Raw genomic sequence first — 20,451 nt, 5'->3', positions numbered from 1 at the left:
CACTCCATCTGACACAGTCAGCTAGTTCCACTCCTAAACTAATTAAACTGTAGCCATTCTCAAACTTGTGTTTGCTCTGGAAAGCCAGCGGTCTTCTCTGTCACTCGTCCATTTTTCTGTTATAAGAAGTGTCCTTTGTTGTGGCCCTTCTCTCATGTTTCATACTTGCAAGGCACGTAATAATATTTCTATTCTAGTTTATGTTTCTGGATTTAGTGACTGGCAGCTGTCCGTGGAGATTCCTACCAGGTTAGTCATGCAGATTGCAATTGAGATGACTAATCTAAAGAGAGACAAAGCTGATGTCAAGAAAATGGTGAATGTACTTGAAGTGATTTAGTGGACTGTTTGAAATCAGTTGTTGTCCCAAGTCCCAGGAGAATGGTGTCCGAACAATAAAGCCGAGCAGAAGATGATATGTGTGGTGATAAATATAACTCAGGCTATGGGAGTCTAAAACTGTCCATGGAAGAAAGTTACTTCGCTCATGTGAGCCCTGAAGCAGTCAGTGGAGCTGTCTAAGAAAGCGGTTGGCTCTTACAGAGGGAAGTTATTTTCTGTGCTGCTTTGAAGAGGTGCAACCCAGAGCTCATTTTCATGACAGCAGTTAGACTCCTTGCTTGTGTGCTGATGATGGAAAGGTTGAATTGGACAGTGGTGGCATTCCTGGTACTGCTAGGCAGAGTTTCTCTGATCCAGTCCCGTGGTGCCTTAGCCATTAATTGAGGCATGGTAGAGAAGTAAGACATTTTAGGCCCACAGCAGGAAATCTCCTTTTTTTCACTGAGATTATAGTATCATTACATAATTATTCTCTGTCACTTCAACACAATGTAGTCCAAGAGAAGATTTTGAAATGCTCTTACAGGAGCAAACAGGCAGCAAATGCAGAGGAAGCAACCCAAAGAAAAAGTATTTCTGTTTAGGCAGTTCCTATACAGTCATTGCATAATTACGTAGATTACTGTCCTAGGTTAGTTTTCCTTTTCTTACAGGAAGATAAAATGTCTATTCATGCTATGAGGAACTCCATCATAACTCGTGTTAGCTTAGAAAGGCTTTGATTGCCCTTCTGGCTGCCTTTATGTTCTCTGTCCTGTCCCTTTCCCATGTTACGACCCAGTCATTAGTTTCCTTAGACCAGCATCTTCACTCCAGCCTTTTCCTTTGCTCTTTGCTTATTTCCTGTGATAGTACATTGTACAAAACCTCCGCAAACCTCCATCTGCAAGGAAGTGGCCACAGGAGCTACAGAGTGCTGCATGTGATGGGTTTTCCACATTTTCAGGTCTCTGGGCTGACCTATCAAGAGACAAGAACTGCAGTAAGATGGAGAGTTTTGTGCAAATACCCGAGCTGGGATTACTGTAGATATGCAGTGCTCATTATATATTATAGTAAACAGATGTGGTTTAATTTATTTCACAGAGAATAACAAAGAGAGAGCCATAATATTCCTTTGGATTTTCAAAGCAATTTGCCTTCCATTCATTCTTCTGTATTTTATTTTATTTTATTTTTTTTTTAGTAGTAAAATTTAATTCAGACCAACTAGATAACCTCTGTTTTATGTTCCTTTTCTCAGCGTTTTCTAAGTACCCAAATGTTTAGAAATAAAGTATTTACTCTTTTGGAGAGGTTACAAACTTTGAAACAGTGTCAAAAGTTGATTACCATATTTCTTCCTTAGCTTGCCTTAAAACATGGAAAACAACAGCCTTCATCTGTCCAATTTATCTGTACTCTGCATTCAAAATAGCATCTGAGTTACTGACTTTTTCATTCAAGTTTGAGGAGACGGTACTTAAAAAAACCACACTTGTTTGGATATTAGAGTAAATAATTGAGACAGGAGCTGAGTTGCTCAGTGATCAGATAGCATAAAATCTGGATTTACAAAAGCAGTTTTTAGAATGGGAAAAGATGTGATATTTACCATTCCCCTAATTGCAGTCTTTTAGTGTTTCTCCACATTCACTCGCAACACAGCATGCTTCCGTTTGTTGCTGAGGGAAGCCTAATGACAAAATGGCTCTTTATTATCAGATTCTTTCCTTATGACACCCTGTTGAAATCAGTATAGTAGCAACAGGGGCAAGTATGGCTCAGTAGGATAGTGAAGGAAAATTGCTATTACCAAGAAGATGTCTGTGGTAATACAGAATTCTTAACTCTGGAAAAGTGTGTCTCTTCCTCTCTTGTTCAGTTAAAAATTGTTCTCCCTCTCATTTGTGATACTTCAGTTAAATTTTGCACATGTTAACATTCGTCTTCCCATTTGTTTACCCCAAGCAGGCTCGCTGTTTAATACATTTGGTGGCATTCTTTTTTGTGTTGCAGCTTGAGTTCTTGCTGGGCTATTGTGAGCGAGACATTTTGCAGCTCAGAAGAGGATACCACTCCCTTAGTCTCGCTCAGTAGCTGTTACATCTCACTGCTGTTAGGAGAAAAAGGTTCCAGAACCTTGAACCTAAGACCAGACCTCCTTAGTTTAGTTTTGGTTTTTGACAACTAGATATTTAGCTACCTCAATTCAGCGTAATGATGCCAGAAAAAAACTTTTCAGTTTCTATACACAGTGGCAGTTGTTTTTATCCACTAAATGTTAAGTATTTATTTATGTGAGAAAAAGTCTTGTGTACACATATCCAGTGTGTGATAGCTCATCTATCCGTCCTGAAATTAGATTGCTGTTCAGATTGTTTTCAATGAAGACAAAATGTAGAGCAATTTTCCTGTTTGGGATTGAGCAATTTTTGAAAACACAAGATAAGTTTTATTTTAACACTTGGAATACCTGAACGTAATTTGGCTTCTTATCACATTTAAAGTTTACTTCATGTGATTTTTCTCATGTAAATTGTTAAAAGCAGATCCTATTGTTTTAATGGATATATAATTCTTTGTTGAAATGATGTGCAGACGGTCATTGCTGTTACTAGACATGCGTTTGCAGTGTACAGTAAAGGTGAGGATTGGAGTTAACCCAGCTGAGAAGAGGGGGCTCTGGTGGCAGTGAGCTCAGATTGTACAGAAGGATGCAACTGGCATCATGCCTTGCCCATTGCAGTCACAACAGGTTCTGCAAAGCACTTTTCCCTCCTCATTTAGGAAGGAGTTATTACTGTTGTGGTCTCTGAGAAGGTCAGAGAGAAGGAGCAAGGTCAGTAACTGAGGAGAGGGAAGAGACAGGAAATCGGAATAAGAAAAAATATTGAGGTAGTGAAGTCAGCTGTAGGGCACAGGTTGACCAGGATGAGAAGACAGGCTGCAGCTGGGGGCAGACAGCATTTTTTGTCTTGACTTTGTTCAGTGAACAGCCCTGCTGCCCCAGCCTTTGTAACCTGCACAGAGAAAACAGTTTTACATCAGTAACTCCAGGGGCTTTTGCAAAGTGGTTCATGTGAAGAGGCAACACACTGTGCCAGGGCTGCAGAGGGAGACCCAAGGTTGGCTAGGAAGTGTTACAAACTGCATGTTTAAAGCAGATAATGTAATATTTGCTTGATTTACCCTAGCTCTGAGGGCTTTCCCCATCAGGCATGACATTACTGCCCCTGAGCTGGTTGCTGCAGGTGCTCTGGATGGCTCTGCACCAAGGGGAAAGAGGTGGCAGGTGGGCACCCCATCCCCACAGGCTGTCCAGGCAAGTGCTGGGGTCACAGCTAGCTGGAGCGAAGCTTTGCAGGATTAGCACTTGGGTGAGACCTACGGCAACACAGCCCGGTGCTCTAAGTAACCATCAAAGGGTGGGGTTTTATTCTCTTTGTCAACTCCTCTTCTGTAAGGTGAGAAGATGAGGGAGATTTTTACAAAGGTAATGCGAAAGACCACAGTGCAAGCAAACTTTCTTTTTTTAGATGTTGTGACATCATCGTAAGAAAACAATGTATTCTCAGTTTTTTGTTTTTTGGTTTTTTTTTTAATTTAAAAAAAAACACACACACACAAAAACACCACCAACGAAATAGCAAGTCACAGCAATTGGCAGATCCCTGTGTTAGTATTTGGTGACGCCAGTGCTAGCTGCAGCAGATGGAGAGATGCAAACATTCTGTAAAAACTTGGACAAACTGAGTTTCCTGAGCTTGAGAAAACAGCGCTGTAAAATGTTTCTTTCTTCTCAAGTGTAAGCTTTCTTAATGAATAACACTTTCTGAGAGAAGGAAGTTGGGATGTGACAGTGCTTTTGGGACCAAGCCACCTTTCTCTCCAGCAAGCTGCTCTTTCTGTTGACTGTGGCTATTTATGAAGCATATGCCAGGAACATTGCAAAGAGAGCAGCAAAAGTCAGTTTGCTTATAAGTAGAGGGAAGAGGTATGTTTGCTTATTCTCTTGCTTTAGTAATCATAATCATTGCAAAATCTTAAATGGTGTCTGAAGCTGGATAAGCTTCAGGAATTACAAACCTGAGGATGTAACTGGATGAAAGGCACTTGGGTTGTCAAGAAATTGCTGCTGTTTGTGTTTTGCCAGCTTAATACCATTGACATTTGCTGAATTTAGGGGTGTCACAGAGGTCTCGCTGTACCAGCAAATGCCAGGGATGTAACCACAGACCTCTGGTGCCTCAAAGTGATACCACTTGAGGGCAAAATGAATGTTTATGAATTACAATATAGACAGACTGAGAAATTGTCTTTAAACTACTTGCTCTTCAGATGCTTCTCCAGTACTGTCCTGACTTACTGGGATCACAGATAGGATGTAAGACAGCAACTATGGTCAGGGTGTCACAGAGGGCAGAATGAGAAGGTTATTGTTACTTTACCAAACATGCCAAAAATACACAGGCTTTGTGCACAGTTCTGTCTGGAAACTCCTTTTGCAAAGCTTTTAGCATGACTTTGCTTGCTCTGTAGACCCCCAAGGAGCTGTCCTTGGGGACTTCTAATCCTAGGACTTCGCAATAGGAACAAGAAGCAGAAGGTGTTCAGATCAAACTGAGTTGGAAATATATCAGATTTTAGTCACAGGAGTGACTGTAGGTGGGTAATGGCACTAGTGAAAGGATATTAGCAACCTCTGTAATATATGCATGTAACACCAGGCTGGTTGTCTCTTTCCCCAGTGTCTAGTTCCCTGGTTCATCTTTATTAGGAACACATGGAAGTGGAAAGATACAGTAAAAAATGAGGGGAAATCAAATGGAGATGAAAAATGATTACCTTTTCAGTAATGTCCTAGCAGAAGAGCTGGAAGCCCTTAAAACTATCAGTAGTAAGGTTTTTCTCCCATATCCAATGCTGTTCATTTCCCTTTGTCTGGAAAGAGTTGTTTTAAAATGCAGCAAAAGTTGTCTCTGCCTTTCTTCTGTATCTTATTTCATGACCCAGCAGGATTCTGACTCCATGAGGAAAATGAAATTCTTCATGCTGGTTAACCAGCCCACAGCCACAGAGGATATGTCAAGGATGCACAGCCTTGTCTCCTCATTATGTTGTCTTTCAAGGAGCAGCTGTGCTGCGTATATACTTACACATATGTACTTACATGTAATCATGATATTATTTGCTAAAACTAAGTTTGTAGTTGGAATACAGGCTCAATAAAAGAAATGTTTACCTCATTAATATTTAAGGAGATTATCACAGAATCACCGAATCACCTAGGTTGGAAGAGACCTCCAAGATCACCTAGTCCAACCTCTGACCTAACACTAACAAGTCCTCCACTAAATCATATCACTAAGCTCTACATCTAGATGTCTTTTCAAGACCCCCAGGGATGGTGACTCAACCACTTCCCTGGGCAGCCCATTCCAGCGCCTAATAACCCTTTTGGTAAAGAAGTTTTTCCTAACATCCACCCAATCCAATATCACCACGACTCTTTGGGCCCGGCTACCCAGCCAGTTTTTAACCCAGTGAAGCATACACCAGTCCAAGCCACGAGCAGCCAGTTTCTTCAGGAGAATGCTGTGGGAAATGGTATCAAAAGCCTCACTGAAGTCAAGATAGATCACATCCACAGCCTTTCCCTCATCCACTAAGTGCGTCACTTTGTCATAGACGAAGATCAGGTTCGTCAAGCAGGACCTGCCTTTCATAAGCCCATGCTGACTGGGCCTGATCGCCTGCTTGCCCTGCAAGTGCCGTATGATGACACTCAGGATAATCTGCTCCATGAGCTTCCCTGGCACTGAAGTCAAACTAACAGGCCTGTAGTTTCCCGGGGTCTACCCTCCAGCCCTTCTTGTAGATGGGTGTCACATTTGCTAGCTGCCAGTTGACCGGGACCTCCCCTGATAGCCAGGACTGCTGATAAACAATAGAAAGTGGCTTGGCCAGCTCTTCTGCCAGTTCTCTCAGTACCCTCGGGTGGATCCCATCCAGCCCCATCGACTTGCGTACATCCAAGTGCTGTAGCAGGTCGCCAACCATTTCCTCGTGGATTGTGAGGGCCACATCCTGCTTCCCATCACCTTCCACCAGCTCAGGGTACTGGGTATCTAGAGAAAACTGGTTTTGCCGGTAAAGACTGAGGCAAAGAAGGCATTAAGCACCTCAGCCTTTTCATCATGTCTTGTCATTGTCTTCCCCTGCATCCAGTAAAGGATGGAGATTGTCCTTAGTCCTCCTTTTTGTGTTTATGTATTTATAAAAACATTTTCTGTTGTCTTAACAGCAGTAGCTAGATTGAGCTCCAGGTGAGCTTTGGCACAGCCTTACAACATCCTTATAGTCCTCCTGAGTGGCCCGCCCTCTTTTCCAAAGGTCATAAACCCTCTTTTTTTCCTGAGCTCTAGCCACAGCGATCTGTTCAGCCAGATGGGTCTTCTTCCACACTGATTCATCTTTGGGCACGTGGGGACGGTCTGCTCCTGAGCCTTTAAGATTTCCTTCTTGAGGAGTGCCCAGCCTTCCTGGACTCCTCTGCCCTTCAGAACTGCCTCCCAAGGGACTCTGCCAACCAGTGTCCTGAACAGCTCAAAGTCTGCTCTCCAGAAGTCCAAGACAGCAGTTTTACTGATCCCCTTCCTGACTTTGCCAAGAATAGAGAACTCTACCATTTCGTGGTCACTCCACCCAAGACTGCTCCCAACCACCACATCTCCCACCAGTCATTCTCTGTGAACAGAAGATCTAGCGGGGCACCTCCCCTGGTAGGCTGGCTAACCAGCTGTGTCAGGAAGCTATCTTCCACACTCTCCAGAAACCTAGACTGCTTCCTCTGAGCTCTATTGTATTTCCAGGATATGTCTGGGAAGTTCTCACCTACGAGAACAAGTGCTGGCGATTGTGCAACTTTTGCCAGCTGCTTGTAGAATGCCTCATCTGTCTCCTCATCCTGGTTTAGCGGTCTATAACAGACCCCCACCAGGATGCTTGCCTTGCTGGCCTTCCCACTGATCCTGACCCATAGGAACTCAACCTTATCATTCCCTGCCTCGAGTTCCACAACATCGAAACACTCTCTAATATAGAGAGCCACACCACCACCCCTTCTGTGCTGCCTGTCCCTTCTGAAGAGCCTATAGCCAGTCATTGCAGCACTCCAGTCATGGGAATGGTCCCACCACGTTTCAGTGATGGCAATCAAGTCATAGCTTGCCTGCTGCACAACGGCTTTCAGCGCCTCCTGTTTGTTGCCCATGCTGCATGCATTAGTGTAGATTCAGTGCACTTCAGTTGGGCCATTGCCTTCTCCCCCAGCCCTGACATTGGTCCCCATGGCTCACCTCTAACGAGCCTTATTTCATCCCCATTCCTCTTTTTACCTAGTTTAAAGCCCTCTCAATGAGCCCTGCCAGCTCCTGGGCTAGTATCCGTTTTCCCACTTAGAGATAGGTGGGACCCATCTGCAGCTATCAGGCAGGGTGCCGAGTAAAGCACTGTGTGGTCAAAAAAACACAAAATTTCTGTGTTGGCACCAGCCTCTGATCCATGTGTTTATCAGGTGGGCTTTCCGTGTCCTCTCTGTACCCCTCCCTACCACTGTAGGGATGGAGGAAAACACCACCTGTACTTCTGCTCTCTCTACTAGTCGTCCCAGTCCCCTAAAGTCCCGTTTGATAGCCTTCAGGCAATTCAGGAAGCAATTTAATTGCTGCCAGCCTGGACTATCAATAGCGGATAGTAATCAGAGGGGTGAACCAGGTTGGGAAGCTTTCTGGCAATGTCCCTGACCCCGGCCCCAGGGAGGCAGCAGACTTCCCTATGGGTAGGGTCAGGTCGACAAATAGGGCCCTCTGTTCCCCTGAGAAGGGCGTCGCCTACAACGATCACCCTTCTTTCTTTCATAGTGGAGGCAGTCTTGAGGCATGGAGTCGACTTCCTCGCCCTAGGCAACCTCCTGGGTGGACTTTCAACCTCATCCTCACTCACCTCACTCTCAAGCTCCAAGGCCTCAAACCTGTTGTGTAAGGGCACCTGGGAAGGCGAGTCCAGTAGGGACGGGGGGTTCCCTGTGACGCTGAGCAGGGACCTATTTCCATTCCTCCTCGTCTCCTAGATCCCCTCCCTCTGCCTGACAGCAACAGGGCAGAGGGTCCACCACTGTTAGGGGCGTCTCACCCCGGTGCCTTTCCTTCAGGCCTTGCGGAGAGTTGCTCCACCAGTCTATCTCCTGCTCACACTCCCTGATAGCCCTTAATCTCTCCACTTCCTCCTTGAGCTCTGCCACCAGCCTGACCAGGTCATCCACCTACTCGTGCCTCACACACACGGTGTCTCTGCCACCCTCAGACGGCAGCAACAGGCTCAGGCACTCCCTGCCTCCAGAGACCTGAACTGCTGCATTTTTGCGCGGGCACTCAGTCTGGGTCGCCACACTTTCTAGAAAGAGCTTTCTGCCTAGTGCAGACCGTGGCTGATTTAGCTACAGATAGACAGCTGGCAAACTGAGGTGCCATGTCCTGGTCGCCATGCTCCCTTGCCTTTGAATGGCCAGGGAGGGGGCGCTGCTGGCTCCACCCATGCCTCCTCATCCTCCCTCACGAGGGCTGCCAGGGCCTGGTAGCTCCCTTGTCTGCCTTGAGTGGCCCCAATGGCAGAAAAAAAGCCCTGCCCACCTTGATCCCCTGCTCTGCTACACAACGCGTCTACCCTGGAGCCGATTGCCTTGTTGCTGCTTATGCAAAATAGTTATTGCTTTCTGCTATAGAATCATCGATTTAATGGTTCTTGTTGTAAACTAACTGTGATCCCACGTGTTTCAGTTCCCACAGACACCAATGCCAGCTGGGAAAGCTCATGTGCCCCTGTCCCCAGTGCCACTCCTAAAGGTGCACCAAGACAGCTGTTCGCAGGGCGACTGGAGAAACCACGCAGAGAACCAGGAAGAATTCCTCCTTTTTAAGGTTAGTTTTAACACAGCCTGCTGATGGCTAGCACTGTTGCTGGAAGAATTTGTGGTTCCACTGGGATGGAATATGGAGTGAGAACCATACTCCTTCTGATTCTCCCTACTTGTCTTGGTGGGATTCTCATGACTGAACATGGTTCTGTGTAGCAGAGAAGATGAAAAATGATGCATTTTAATGAAACCTGCATATATAAATAACACATATGTTTGTATGTGTGATGTACATGACATCTCTTCATGTATATGTACATGATATCTCTTCAGTAACTTTGAAAAGGTTAATCCCATCTTTGCTGGAGGAAATAGAAGGTTAGGCATGACCTGTCATGAGCTGCTGTATGTGAATCAGGCTGCTATGGAGGAGCAGCGAAGGACTGATAGGTAATCATTACAGACTTCTGCTGAATGCTGGCCAAGGTGGGGAGGAAACTTGACTGCAGCTTGATTGGATCTTGAAAGGAAAAAAGGTTGTAGTTGAGCTGGCTTGATATGTCACAGCAGAACAGGTGAAGCCGCAACCCTGGGACACTATCAGTGAGTTATGCTGCACCTATTTCTGGCTGCTTTGGGCCTTTTTCTCCTTTTCTAACTGGATGTTTTAGCTGAATGGGTTCCAGTGATGAGTGCTCTATAGAGGTCTGCATTGGGACCCATTGTTTAATGTCTTTACCAGAGGCCTGGAGGAGGTGAGGGAGTTCACTCCCATCACATTTCTGAGGAACAACAAATCCAGAGTGGGAACTGGGGTTTGATTTCTGTCCTTGGAGGTTCTCACGACCTGACTGGAGAACTCCCTGAGCAGCCCGGTCCAGCCCCAGAGCTGAAGGTAGGACCAGAGACCTCCTCGGGTGCTTTCCAGCCTGAAATGCCCTAAGAGCCTGTGTCTGTAGGTGCAGTGCTCCTGCCTTTTTAAAATGTCTGTTTGGTACCACTACATAATTCCATGTCTTCCTGTGGCTTGGTGCTCTTGTAAGATGCTGAACTGCATCAAGGTGACCTGTTGTGCTGAAGTCGAGAGTTAAGTTGTAAAGCAGCAGTACTGAAATGCTTTACTTGTCTAACATGGAAAGCCAAAGCACAACATTCAGCAAGGTATGCTCCCCAGGAGACTGGCTGGAGCTGCAATATCCTTTCTTGGTCCTTGACAAGTAGGTTTTGCAGTCTCTGCTGAAGCTGGCATGGCTAAAATTGTGATGCTTATTTTGTCCAGGGTTGTGTTTCCACAGTCATGAGCTTTTCGTAGTGAAGTTTTTGCTTCCATCCCTCCGGGGTCTGTAGCGGTGTTTCTGATGCACACAGTGTCCCCAAACGCTGGAGCATGGTACAAGAATGTGAAGAGGTTTAGAGAAAATTATTGCAGCCTTGCTCTTGAGGGTTTCACACACAGGGTCTGAGAAAAGGCAGGAGGGAGGCAGCTGGAGGAGTGAGAAGCAGGCTCAGCATACCAACCTGAGAAATGGGAAACTGCCGAGTGTGAAGCCTGTGACGGTCTGTGATTCTGTTCTTTAGTTTGATAGTGTCTTTGGCCTTTTTTTAATGAGTTTTTATAATTAAGGTCCTGTCTTAGGCTATTTAAACTTATCTTGCGGTCTCTGCCATTCTTGTTTTTGTTCAACATCTTTGATGTTTTCTGGTATTGATAACTGAATGGTGACGGTGCTGTCTGGTGATAATTGTGGTGGTAACTGAGATAAAACCATATCAAGGTCTCAGTTGCTAGTTTCTTTTTAAAATACTTCATGAACAAACATTTCTCAAAGCCACAGAAGAGCTGCACTGTGTCAGTTTTGAACAGTAAACAAACCCCCCCTTTGTCTCTGAACTTCAGCTTAGGTAAATCCCTGACATTTGTCAGGTTTTTATTTTATTGTTCTCAATGGGTTCTTCCTAAGACATAGGAATTGCAAACTGGACAAGGCAACAGAGTTGCTGTAAGATATCTCAAGTGGTCACTGATAGCAGGCTCTGCAGAGAAATACTGGGAAAATCTCTCATGCATGTTTCTGGAAAAAACATCTATTTGGAGGCTGTTTACTTCTGCTCTGAAATAAAGGATGAATTATTAGACAAACCAAAATAATAATAAAAAAAGAAAGCTTGTGGATAGTTGTGGATAGTTGACGTTAAGCATTGTGCCTGTAGAAATGTGATGAAGGGAAGGAAAAAGAAGGTAAGTATAATTTTGTGTTACTTGGGGAAAAGATCAACATAACTCAGTGTATATCAACAATATTAAAAAATAAGCTGCTCATATAATTCAGAACCCTTAGGGAAAATAGAGAACAGGAAAACATTTCATGGCTTGGGCAAGTTGGTTTTCAGCTTTGTCTTGAGTCACCGTAAGTACTTTGAGCCCATATATACGAACTTAAAATTTCTCTTTGTTTTGTTCTTGGAGAACTTGCATTGAATGCACTCCTTGACAGCAATGTCAATCCTTACCTGTTTGCTTGGCTCTTGGTGTATGCAAACAGGTTGCTCCCTGTGGCTGCATAGACTTTTATATCACCTGGAGGACTCGCTCTCTTCACAGGCTCTTTGGCACTGTCCTGTGCTGTGCCAGGTCCGCATGGCCCTCAGGGCGAGGGGACGGGGCACATGCTTGTGCAAACGAAGCGCCTTGTCTGTAGGGAGCTTTAGGTTGCAGCTTGGGAGAGCTGTGAAGTGCATTGGTGTTGTGCGTTCATGCATAGGTGAAATAGTCAGGACCAGGCTATTACAGAACATTCCTGCTTTATTTACTTAATATTTAGCTGTAATGAACAATTCTCTGATTCTTCTTGTGTTGAGCACTGCACCTGTCTCATGCTGATGATAGTAGCTGATTTTAAAATGTTGCAAGGTCACAAGCAATTAGGGCAAAGACATGTCAGTAATGTGACTTTTTCATTGTCACAAATCACCAGAGAGAAAGGGAAGTGTTGGAAACATGGTTTTTGGTTGCTGTTCTTGTTCAGTGAACTCTTGGGCAGATAACAAATCATGGCACATCTGTCATTTCACAGCTATTTGGTGAGGTATTAAGCACTAAGCACGTTTTGTGAGATATTAAGCACTGCACAGGTCTGCTTGGCCTCTGTACCAAGTCAGGCACACACTTCAAAAACATTTATACAGTAGTCGGTTTAATTCTCTGAGATATCTGTTGCTCCTTTAATAATGCAGCTTTACGTTTATTACACTGGATAGCGGACTTGCTTCTGTATGCAGAATCTTTTCTCTTGCTGTTTTTTCTGTTGGCAGGCCAACTTATCTGGTGCTAGTACATCACCAGCCACCTGCTGTGGGCTATGTATCTGTTTTCTTAATTGCAATGAAATCATTTATGCCAACTAATGCCACATTACAACAGCATAATTTAATTTGGAGCTGTTCATTATAGTTCTATTACCCTTCAGCTTTGGCACCCTCCCAGAAAAGGACCCATGTGTAGTAGGTTAGACAGTTTCCTGAAATGATAAAAATGCACCCCACACAGCTTGCTGCCAGGTCTTTTGTGCTGCAGAATTCTGGCATAATTACATTTATTGGGTTCTGCTTGTGTCATGCTAAAAAATAATAACAGTAATGGCATTTTTTCATAGAATTACAAGTCTAGATTGCAATCTTTTGCTATTCTAACTTAATCATATTATACTATGAAAAATAAAGATTTTTATGATGCATTACAAATGTTGCTTGCTTTTAAACAGTGGAGCTTTTAACTTGAAACCTGTATGGAATTATCCACTAGGTTAATAGGCGCCAAGGCTAGAAGAAATTCAGGGTGCCTCACAATTACTCCCTAATGAGAACAGTAATGAAAGCTGAACTTGTAAGCAGTTGGCTTTTTGAATTTACTTTTACTTTGCATTTAATGTACATGGTTTAAGGCATTTACTCCATTATTATTTAAGGTGTTAACATGCAGAATGTAGTTTATTAACCATTCCACTGTTTCTCTAAAAGTATTTATGGTATTTTTTAACAATTAATCAAAAGCAGACATTGTAAAAATGAAAATCAGATTTATTGCCAAGATCATAAATGTCAAGTATACTGTTATGCAGGCTTTGTATTACTTCAGTTGCAACTTTAAAGAACATTTTAAGTGATTGGAAAAAGGAAGTTTATTAAAAGCTCAGCAGGTCTTCTTTGCACTCTACTGTTATTAATGTAAATCATTGCATCACATGATAGAGGAGCAGGCAATGTGGTAAGAACAGTTTTTAACCAGGTCTTCTCTGCAAATACCAGTAACTTCAGGAGGAACTAAAGCCACAGACCACCCTGTTTCCTCTGACAAACAAATGCTGTGACATTTTAGAAGAAGGAAAGGATACAGCAAACCACCCAGGGCAGGTAACTGCTGAACTTGTCTTGGAATATATCCTCATATTTTTGAGCAGCAACTGGGCAGTGAACAAAAGAGTTTATTGAAAAGAGTTCATTAAAGAGTTCTAAGTAAGGTAAGGAAGAAAGAAGAAATATTTAGATCAAAGGCAAAGCTACTTCAAATGTTTCATTTGTATATTACTGTGTTTTCAAAATACAGTAGTCCGCGAGACATAAACATGATTTTAACCTCCTTTCTAGCGTGGAAAACTGCTGACCATTTGCACTGAAACATTAAACACGGGTAGTGTTTTTTTTTAATCTGGGAAGCCTTATCACCGAGAGGTGATTGCTGACACTGTGAAGTGTTTTCTAGCTGTCAGTACAGGGACATTAATGCTGGAGTAAGAAGGACACATACAAACAATACAAAATATTCAGAGCACTCTTACCATTGGATAAGACTGTTAGGAAAAATTGCACACGGGTTAAGGAAGTGAAGTGGTTTGTGTTACAGAAAAATGTCTGACAAGTGACATGGTTTATGATACTGTCATGCCAAGTCCTAGTGTACAAGTGATGTCTGGCTTCTGCACGCCTGTGGACTCTTCCTGCTCCCAGGAGCTCCAAGGCCTGTCCAAAGCTGTGCAGGACTGAGCAGGTCTCACCTCAGCCTCAGTCAGCAAGGAGTTCGTGGCTTTCCACAGTGCCAGCCCACACCCAGCTGACTTGCCTGTATTTTTTGACCATCCAAATGGAAGGACATTAACAGGTTAGGTTTTAGTCTGAAAAGACTAATTTCTTCATAATTCTACTTCCTTAAGATGATATTTTGAAGATCAAATTGCTACTTTGAAACAGAAAGGATCGACATTTTCAGAATTGCTCTGGAATAGAGACACAGCTCTGCAGCAAGGCCTCACCTCCAGCCCATCCCTCTTCCACTTCTGTTACCACAGGGAAATGTAGTTCAGTTGAATTCTCTCTGGTACTTCTCATGTGCTGAGAAGGTTCGAAATGGCTTTCTGGATTCCAGTTGTGACAAAAAGTGACATATTTAGACTTTCAAGAAGCCTGTAGCATTTCAGGATCTCCTTTCATGTTGACCTCAACTTTCATAGGCGGTGGGGCACATAGTGCCACATCTACAAGAAGCTGACTTCCAGTTTTCTCCTGGCTTTCCTAAGTAGATCTGCAGACTACAACTGAACTACCTACAAGCTGACAGAGAGTTGACAGCAGAGATAGGTAGAACTGGAAGAAACTGGACATGGTTGTCTAAGGTACTCTGCAATATTTGTAATCTGTGGATAAGCAGCAATCAGCAAAACTCACAAAAAGCGGTAAGTGCTCTAAATGTCATAATGAGCTCAGTCATTGAAATCTGAATGCCATTTATGTTGCCCTTTGATAATAATCTGTGATTGCCACTCAAGAAGGCAATCGTGTTCAGTGCAGCAAAAAATTACATATATAACCCAGGCTTTCCGTTGCAGTTTGAACTGCTGTAAAGTATACTAAGAGGATCTTTGACTGTATTTGTGTTTAGATGGCTTGCATCCATGTCACATATTTTCTAAAAAAGGGAATCTTAACAGAATTTATTCAGGGAAAATTTGTGTAGATTATAGATATTCTTTGGAGAATGCTAGAGATAATGTTTCTACCACACAAAATGCATGTTATGATGCTGGCACCATCTGGTCTCTTAGTTAATCTTATTCATGTATTTTGAAGATCTTGCTAATCCAGATTTGTCATACGAAGTACCTCATTTTTGGTGTTGATTTTTTTTATTATTTTTTATTTACTTGTTGCTGACTGGTGAGGTGTTTATCTTTTGTTTCTGCTTCTAGATGGAACATTTTTAAAATATTTTCTGAGATGCAGAATATCTTGAAAGGGTGTAATGCAATGAGATCTCCTTGGCTGCTTTTCTTCCCTGTGTATAAATGCCAACCTAATCACAGAAGTAATATAAAACTGTGTTCAAAATAGATGGGCAGGTAAAAACATGACATGGTTGGCAGACAGGAGAAAAGTGCATACTTTCTTCTTCAAAATAAAAGAAGAGACTGAGGGTAGGTGAATCCAGTACATGTCCCAGTGTTGACATTAAGTATTCCACTGAGTATTGGTAAGCAGCACAGTAAGTTGATCCATTCTACTTTATGTGGTGGTAATGATAACTAATTTGTAATTAAGTTTAACATTTGAGGGACTTGACAGAGCAAGTCCTCTACAGAGGAATGCAGAACCAAATTACTGCACTGGTTACTCATCAGATACAGAGAGGACATGATACTTACGTTCACGCTGCAGAACTACCCAAGTCCCCCTCAGTAAATCACTAAGTATTTTTTCCTGCCCTGAACTTAAACAATCCTCAGTGTATGCAGACAATTTGCTCAAGTGGCTCTTCTTTAGCAAGTTCTCTGTTTCTTGCACCATGCTGCAACAGTGTCTTGGGAAGAACTCTCCATTCACTCTTGGCTCCATCTATGCCACAAGAGCACCACTACGTTGACAAAGAATCTTCTCAGCAGCAGAATTTGCCTGCCTGAGTGTTGCAATATTGTGTATCCAATTCTTAGAGCCATTGTATTAAATATACTCATAGAAACATAAAAACCACCATACAGTATAGACCAACAAGCCATTTAGCCCTGTAACCTGCCTCCCATAGTAGCCGTGATTCAACAAGCCCAGGAAACCTGACTTACTTTCCTAACTGCTAAGTACTTTTCACTTAGGGGGTCTCCTCTAGGGTCTTCTAACCAAAGAATCTTTGAAAGATTCCTTGAAGGAATCCTTGAAGTCAGTAATAAGAGTCAGAAGATTTCATCTCTCCTAGTATAACAGTTTACCAGAAGCTTTGGAAGTCATCCAGTACCACTCTATCTCCTGTCTTGTTACTTCTGTCTTCCCAGCGACTCTGTTTCATCAGGTAGTTGGAATTCTGCCTCTAGAGAAGTTGTCTTGGATTTTAGACTTCCTGCTCTTAGTTATCCAAGAAGAAAGCTTCTCAAGATACGTAAAGAATGGTAAGATAATTTGTCAGCCTTGCATTGTTTTGGAGTCTTCAGCACTACTTCTAGTAGTATTTCAGACCTTCATTACCTACTTTAAGTTTTTTGGTACTGTATAAGGCTATGGTAAAAGTTACAGAAGGAAGATGTAGTGAACAAGAAGATGCTGAAGCAGCAGAAGAAAAAGATTTGTAAGGTTAAATTATCTCCATAGAAAAAGAACTTTTACTGGGTGTGTGATTTTTCCCATTAATGGTCTTTACTTCTTTGAGAGGTAAGCAAAGGCATCTGGAAGTCCAGGGGTCAGAAGGAAACTCTTCTGTGCTGAATTTGGGAGTTACTTTTGCTCAATTACAGTAAGCATTTCTATGTTAGTCACTGGCAGGTCAGATCCTCTACATAGCTTTCTGTGCCCTGGTTCAGCATAAGGATATAAGGAAGTATCAGTAGATGGATACATTTCAGAGGATGCTGAAATACTCACAAAGGGAAGGTCAGAGAAAGATGATTCTGAATTGTTGAGGTGAGAGTGATGGAGTTTATCTACTGGAATGAGTGCAGACTCTGTTCAGCAGTCCTATACCATAGCAGTGCAGTACTGTAGTCAGCTGATCAGCCTCACACACCTGATGTGTCAGGAAAAATGTGAAAAAAGATTTGGAGAGCATAGAAACAACATGAACTCCAGAAGAGCAACACGTGTATATTGTTTGCATCTAAACATGAGGACTGGTATTTCTAAATGGCTGCTCCTATCTTTGAAGTAGCACATTTGCTTACCGTGTTTGGCAGTTGTTCATTCCTGGCTTACCTGGGTTTAGATTTATCTATTTATTTTTAATCCCAGATCTCTGCATGAAAAGCAGTCACTGCACCACATATACAGCAAAGAGAAAATTTGTGTGTGAATAGGATGCCGGTCTCAGAGACAGAAATCTCTTCCCAGGCCACAAGACTCCTGCGTGGAGCAAACTGTATGCCAACCTTTCTGGATTTTGCAAGGAACCTTAGGAAAACTCTGTATAGAGGTTTATAAAAGTGTGCATCAGATCAAATAACCACAAACCACCCTACATCAGAACAGCTTTCCAGCATCCATTTGCTGTGGTGACTCTTACATATGATATATGCATTGTCTAGACATTGAGACATTGCTCAGCAAGTGAGGTAAAAGTAGAAAATACAACATGGGTACTAAATCTGACCAATTGCTAATGAACTCTTTGAACTTTTCATCCAGATTACTGCAGCAAACCCCCAAAAAAGACTGAAAAAAAATCCATTTGATACTGACAGAGAAGTAAGAAAGTGAACTTGCAAGCATGTTTGTCCAGAGATCTGAAAAGATGCAGGATTTATAGGAAGAGATACTGATTATCTTTTATTAGACCAGCTGATTATATCTGGAAAAAGTGGATGAGCTTTGGGTCACGCTGTCTCCTCATTGAAACAAATAGCAGCAAACTTCAAGCCAAGTGTGACTGAGACAAATTTGATAGGAAAAATAGCTAGTTCCTGCAAAACAAGCAGATAACGGAGGAAGAAGTGATGAGTTGTCTCTTTAATTATTATATGTGGAATAGTAGAGAGTTGTGAGGGGTTAAAGAATGAAGTCTTTAATATTATAAAGCTCAGTATTGATTTTGTGATTTATTATTATTATTTTTTTAATGCAGCTGTAATTCCTAGGCTTCTGAAGGTGTTTCATCGGTCTGCTTCAAAGATGAGGTCTGAGGGAGCAGAGTTAGGAACTCTGAAAATGTTCTGCAGCTGGTATGGGGGAGTTGTGTCTTCAGACAACAGGGATTCCCTCTGGCTCTGCCTGGTAGTTTATTGTCACCTGTATGCTTTCTGGGAAATGAGGTAGGAAAAGCTGGCAAGAAAATGTGCTGAGATGAAGACATTTGAAATTTATAGGTAGCAAAACAGAGCCTCTGTGCCTCTGAGATGAGGCAGTAACACCTGCAGAGGAGAGCAGGAGCAATGCCTGCCATGCAAATTATCCAAATCATCAGTAAAATACATACTGATACCCGTATTTGTGGATTAAAATCTGTGTTCTTTTAGAATAGTTCTGGGTGTCTGTGCTCAAGCAGTCAGTCTGTTGAGTCATGTTCTTTTTTTAGGCAACGTTAATTGGATCTCTGAATAGTTTGTCTTTTTATGGGAAAACCCTCTGAAACAATTTCTGAAAAGGAAGAATCCACGTATGAGAGAAATAGCCTTGAGCCCACTTGTTAGGGCAAGTGCCACAAGAACCACTTCCTTGGGATGTGTGATATTGAAGGGGATGATGCAGGAACTCGAATATTTGTCTTTCATGTGCCAAACAAACATACCATGCATGTAGTCAAAAATAGTTACTAACTTAATTAGTTGAGAGAAAACATACTGTGAAGACAGGTAGCATTTCTCCCACAAGACAGGGTTACTAAAGGAAGGAAAATACTTTTTGTTCAGGTAAAGAAGACAATACATTTGCTTTTTTCTTCAGTACTAGTGTGGTAGGTAGAATAATGGAGGGTAAATCTGGCTTTGCCAGCCACAGCGCTCCCAGGAAGGGGATTGGTAGCAAGCAGCAGTTTGATACTCCAGTGGTGTGTCCTCGCCTCTGACAGTCCAGATAGGCTTCAGAGATGCTATTGGAAGACATGTGCTTATTAAAAAGAAAATACTTGTTCAGTATTTGATAGTGTGCTTCAGAGATTACTTTGAGTTGTTTGTATTTCTGTCTGCTGAGCACATGTGTATTTGCAGAAGTCCAAACTTGGAAATTCTGTCTTGTTCCTATTCAAAGTCCAGTGTCCAACTCCACAAATGTCTGTTTTTACTTTGCTCTCAGCTTTGACATAACAGTTTCCTTTGGAATTGATTGTTCTAGGTTAATTTTTGGATATGTCTTGCAAGCCAGTGAATAGATCTTCTGCACAGCTGTTTCTCTCAGCCCTTAAGTACCTTAAAGCAACTTGGTAGGGATTTTGAAGTTGTTTTGTTGTTGTTGTTGTTGTTTTAATTTTTATTTTTTAGGACAAAAATTGCCTTACCTCTTTTTTCACAGCATGCAATACATGGCTATTAAGTTAAGAATTGCATTTTACAATGAACTGCCCAGTATTTTCAGGCATGATTAAAAAAAAAGAAAACAGGTAACCTGATACGTCAAGTTGCAGAATACTTCTAAAGCTGAGTTCTCATGGTTATATGAATACTTTAAATACAATGGAATTAATTACTATCTTTCATAAATGTAGTAGAAATTGGTACACTGAATGGAAACAGCTGTCATATTCTGTCTGGGATAATTAGCAACCAGTATGTTGGTTAGTCATGCGTCCATAGGCTGCTATGGCCCAATTTAATTTTCAGTGTGAATATTATTCATTGAAATATTTAATCCAGATAGTTTGAGTATAGTAACTCAAATAGTTTGAAAGTCTTTTCCAACCTTAATGATTCCATGTTACACTGATGAGAGGCTAGAGCCTGAGCTGGAAAACGTCATGTGGAACGTGTGGAATAAGGTAGATAAGGCTGCAATTTGCTAGGTCCTGCATTTTGGCCACCTAACCTTACCCATAAAAGTGGCCTAGAAGAAAGCTGGAGAGGGACTCTCTCAGGGAGTGTAGCCATGGAACCAGGAATAACGGCTTTGAACAAATGGAGGGGAGATTTAGGTTAGATCTGACATGAGGAAGAAATTCTTCACTCGGAGCACAAAGCGCACATGGGAATTAGGGCTGAAGATGCACCTTGCTTCTGTTCTTTTCCGTAAAGAATAGAATGAAATTGCCTAAAAAGCAG

General features: G+C 42.4%; 1 long non-coding RNA gene across 1 annotated transcript in view; it reads left to right on the top strand.

The window, feature by feature from the left end:
* The window catches only part of LOC136791266 (uncharacterized), a 67,171-nt gene that overhangs the window by 8,065 nt on the left and 38,655 nt on the right, over positions 1-20,451 (top strand). Inside the window, exon 3 of the long non-coding RNA XR_010832889.1 lies at positions 9,162-9,302. This is a non-coding gene — a long non-coding RNA (uncharacterized lncRNA). The remainder of the gene's footprint in view (positions 1-9,161; positions 9,303-20,451) is intronic.

Source organism: Anser cygnoides, chromosome 7 (genome assembly GCF_040182565.1).
Source record: "Anser cygnoides isolate HZ-2024a breed goose chromosome 7, Taihu_goose_T2T_genome, whole genome shotgun sequence".
NCBI classification, from domain to species: Eukaryota; Metazoa; Chordata; class Aves; order Anseriformes; family Anatidae; genus Anser; species Anser cygnoides.
The sequence above is the reverse complement of the archived record's forward strand: the minus strand, read 5'-3'. Positions and strand labels throughout refer to the sequence as shown.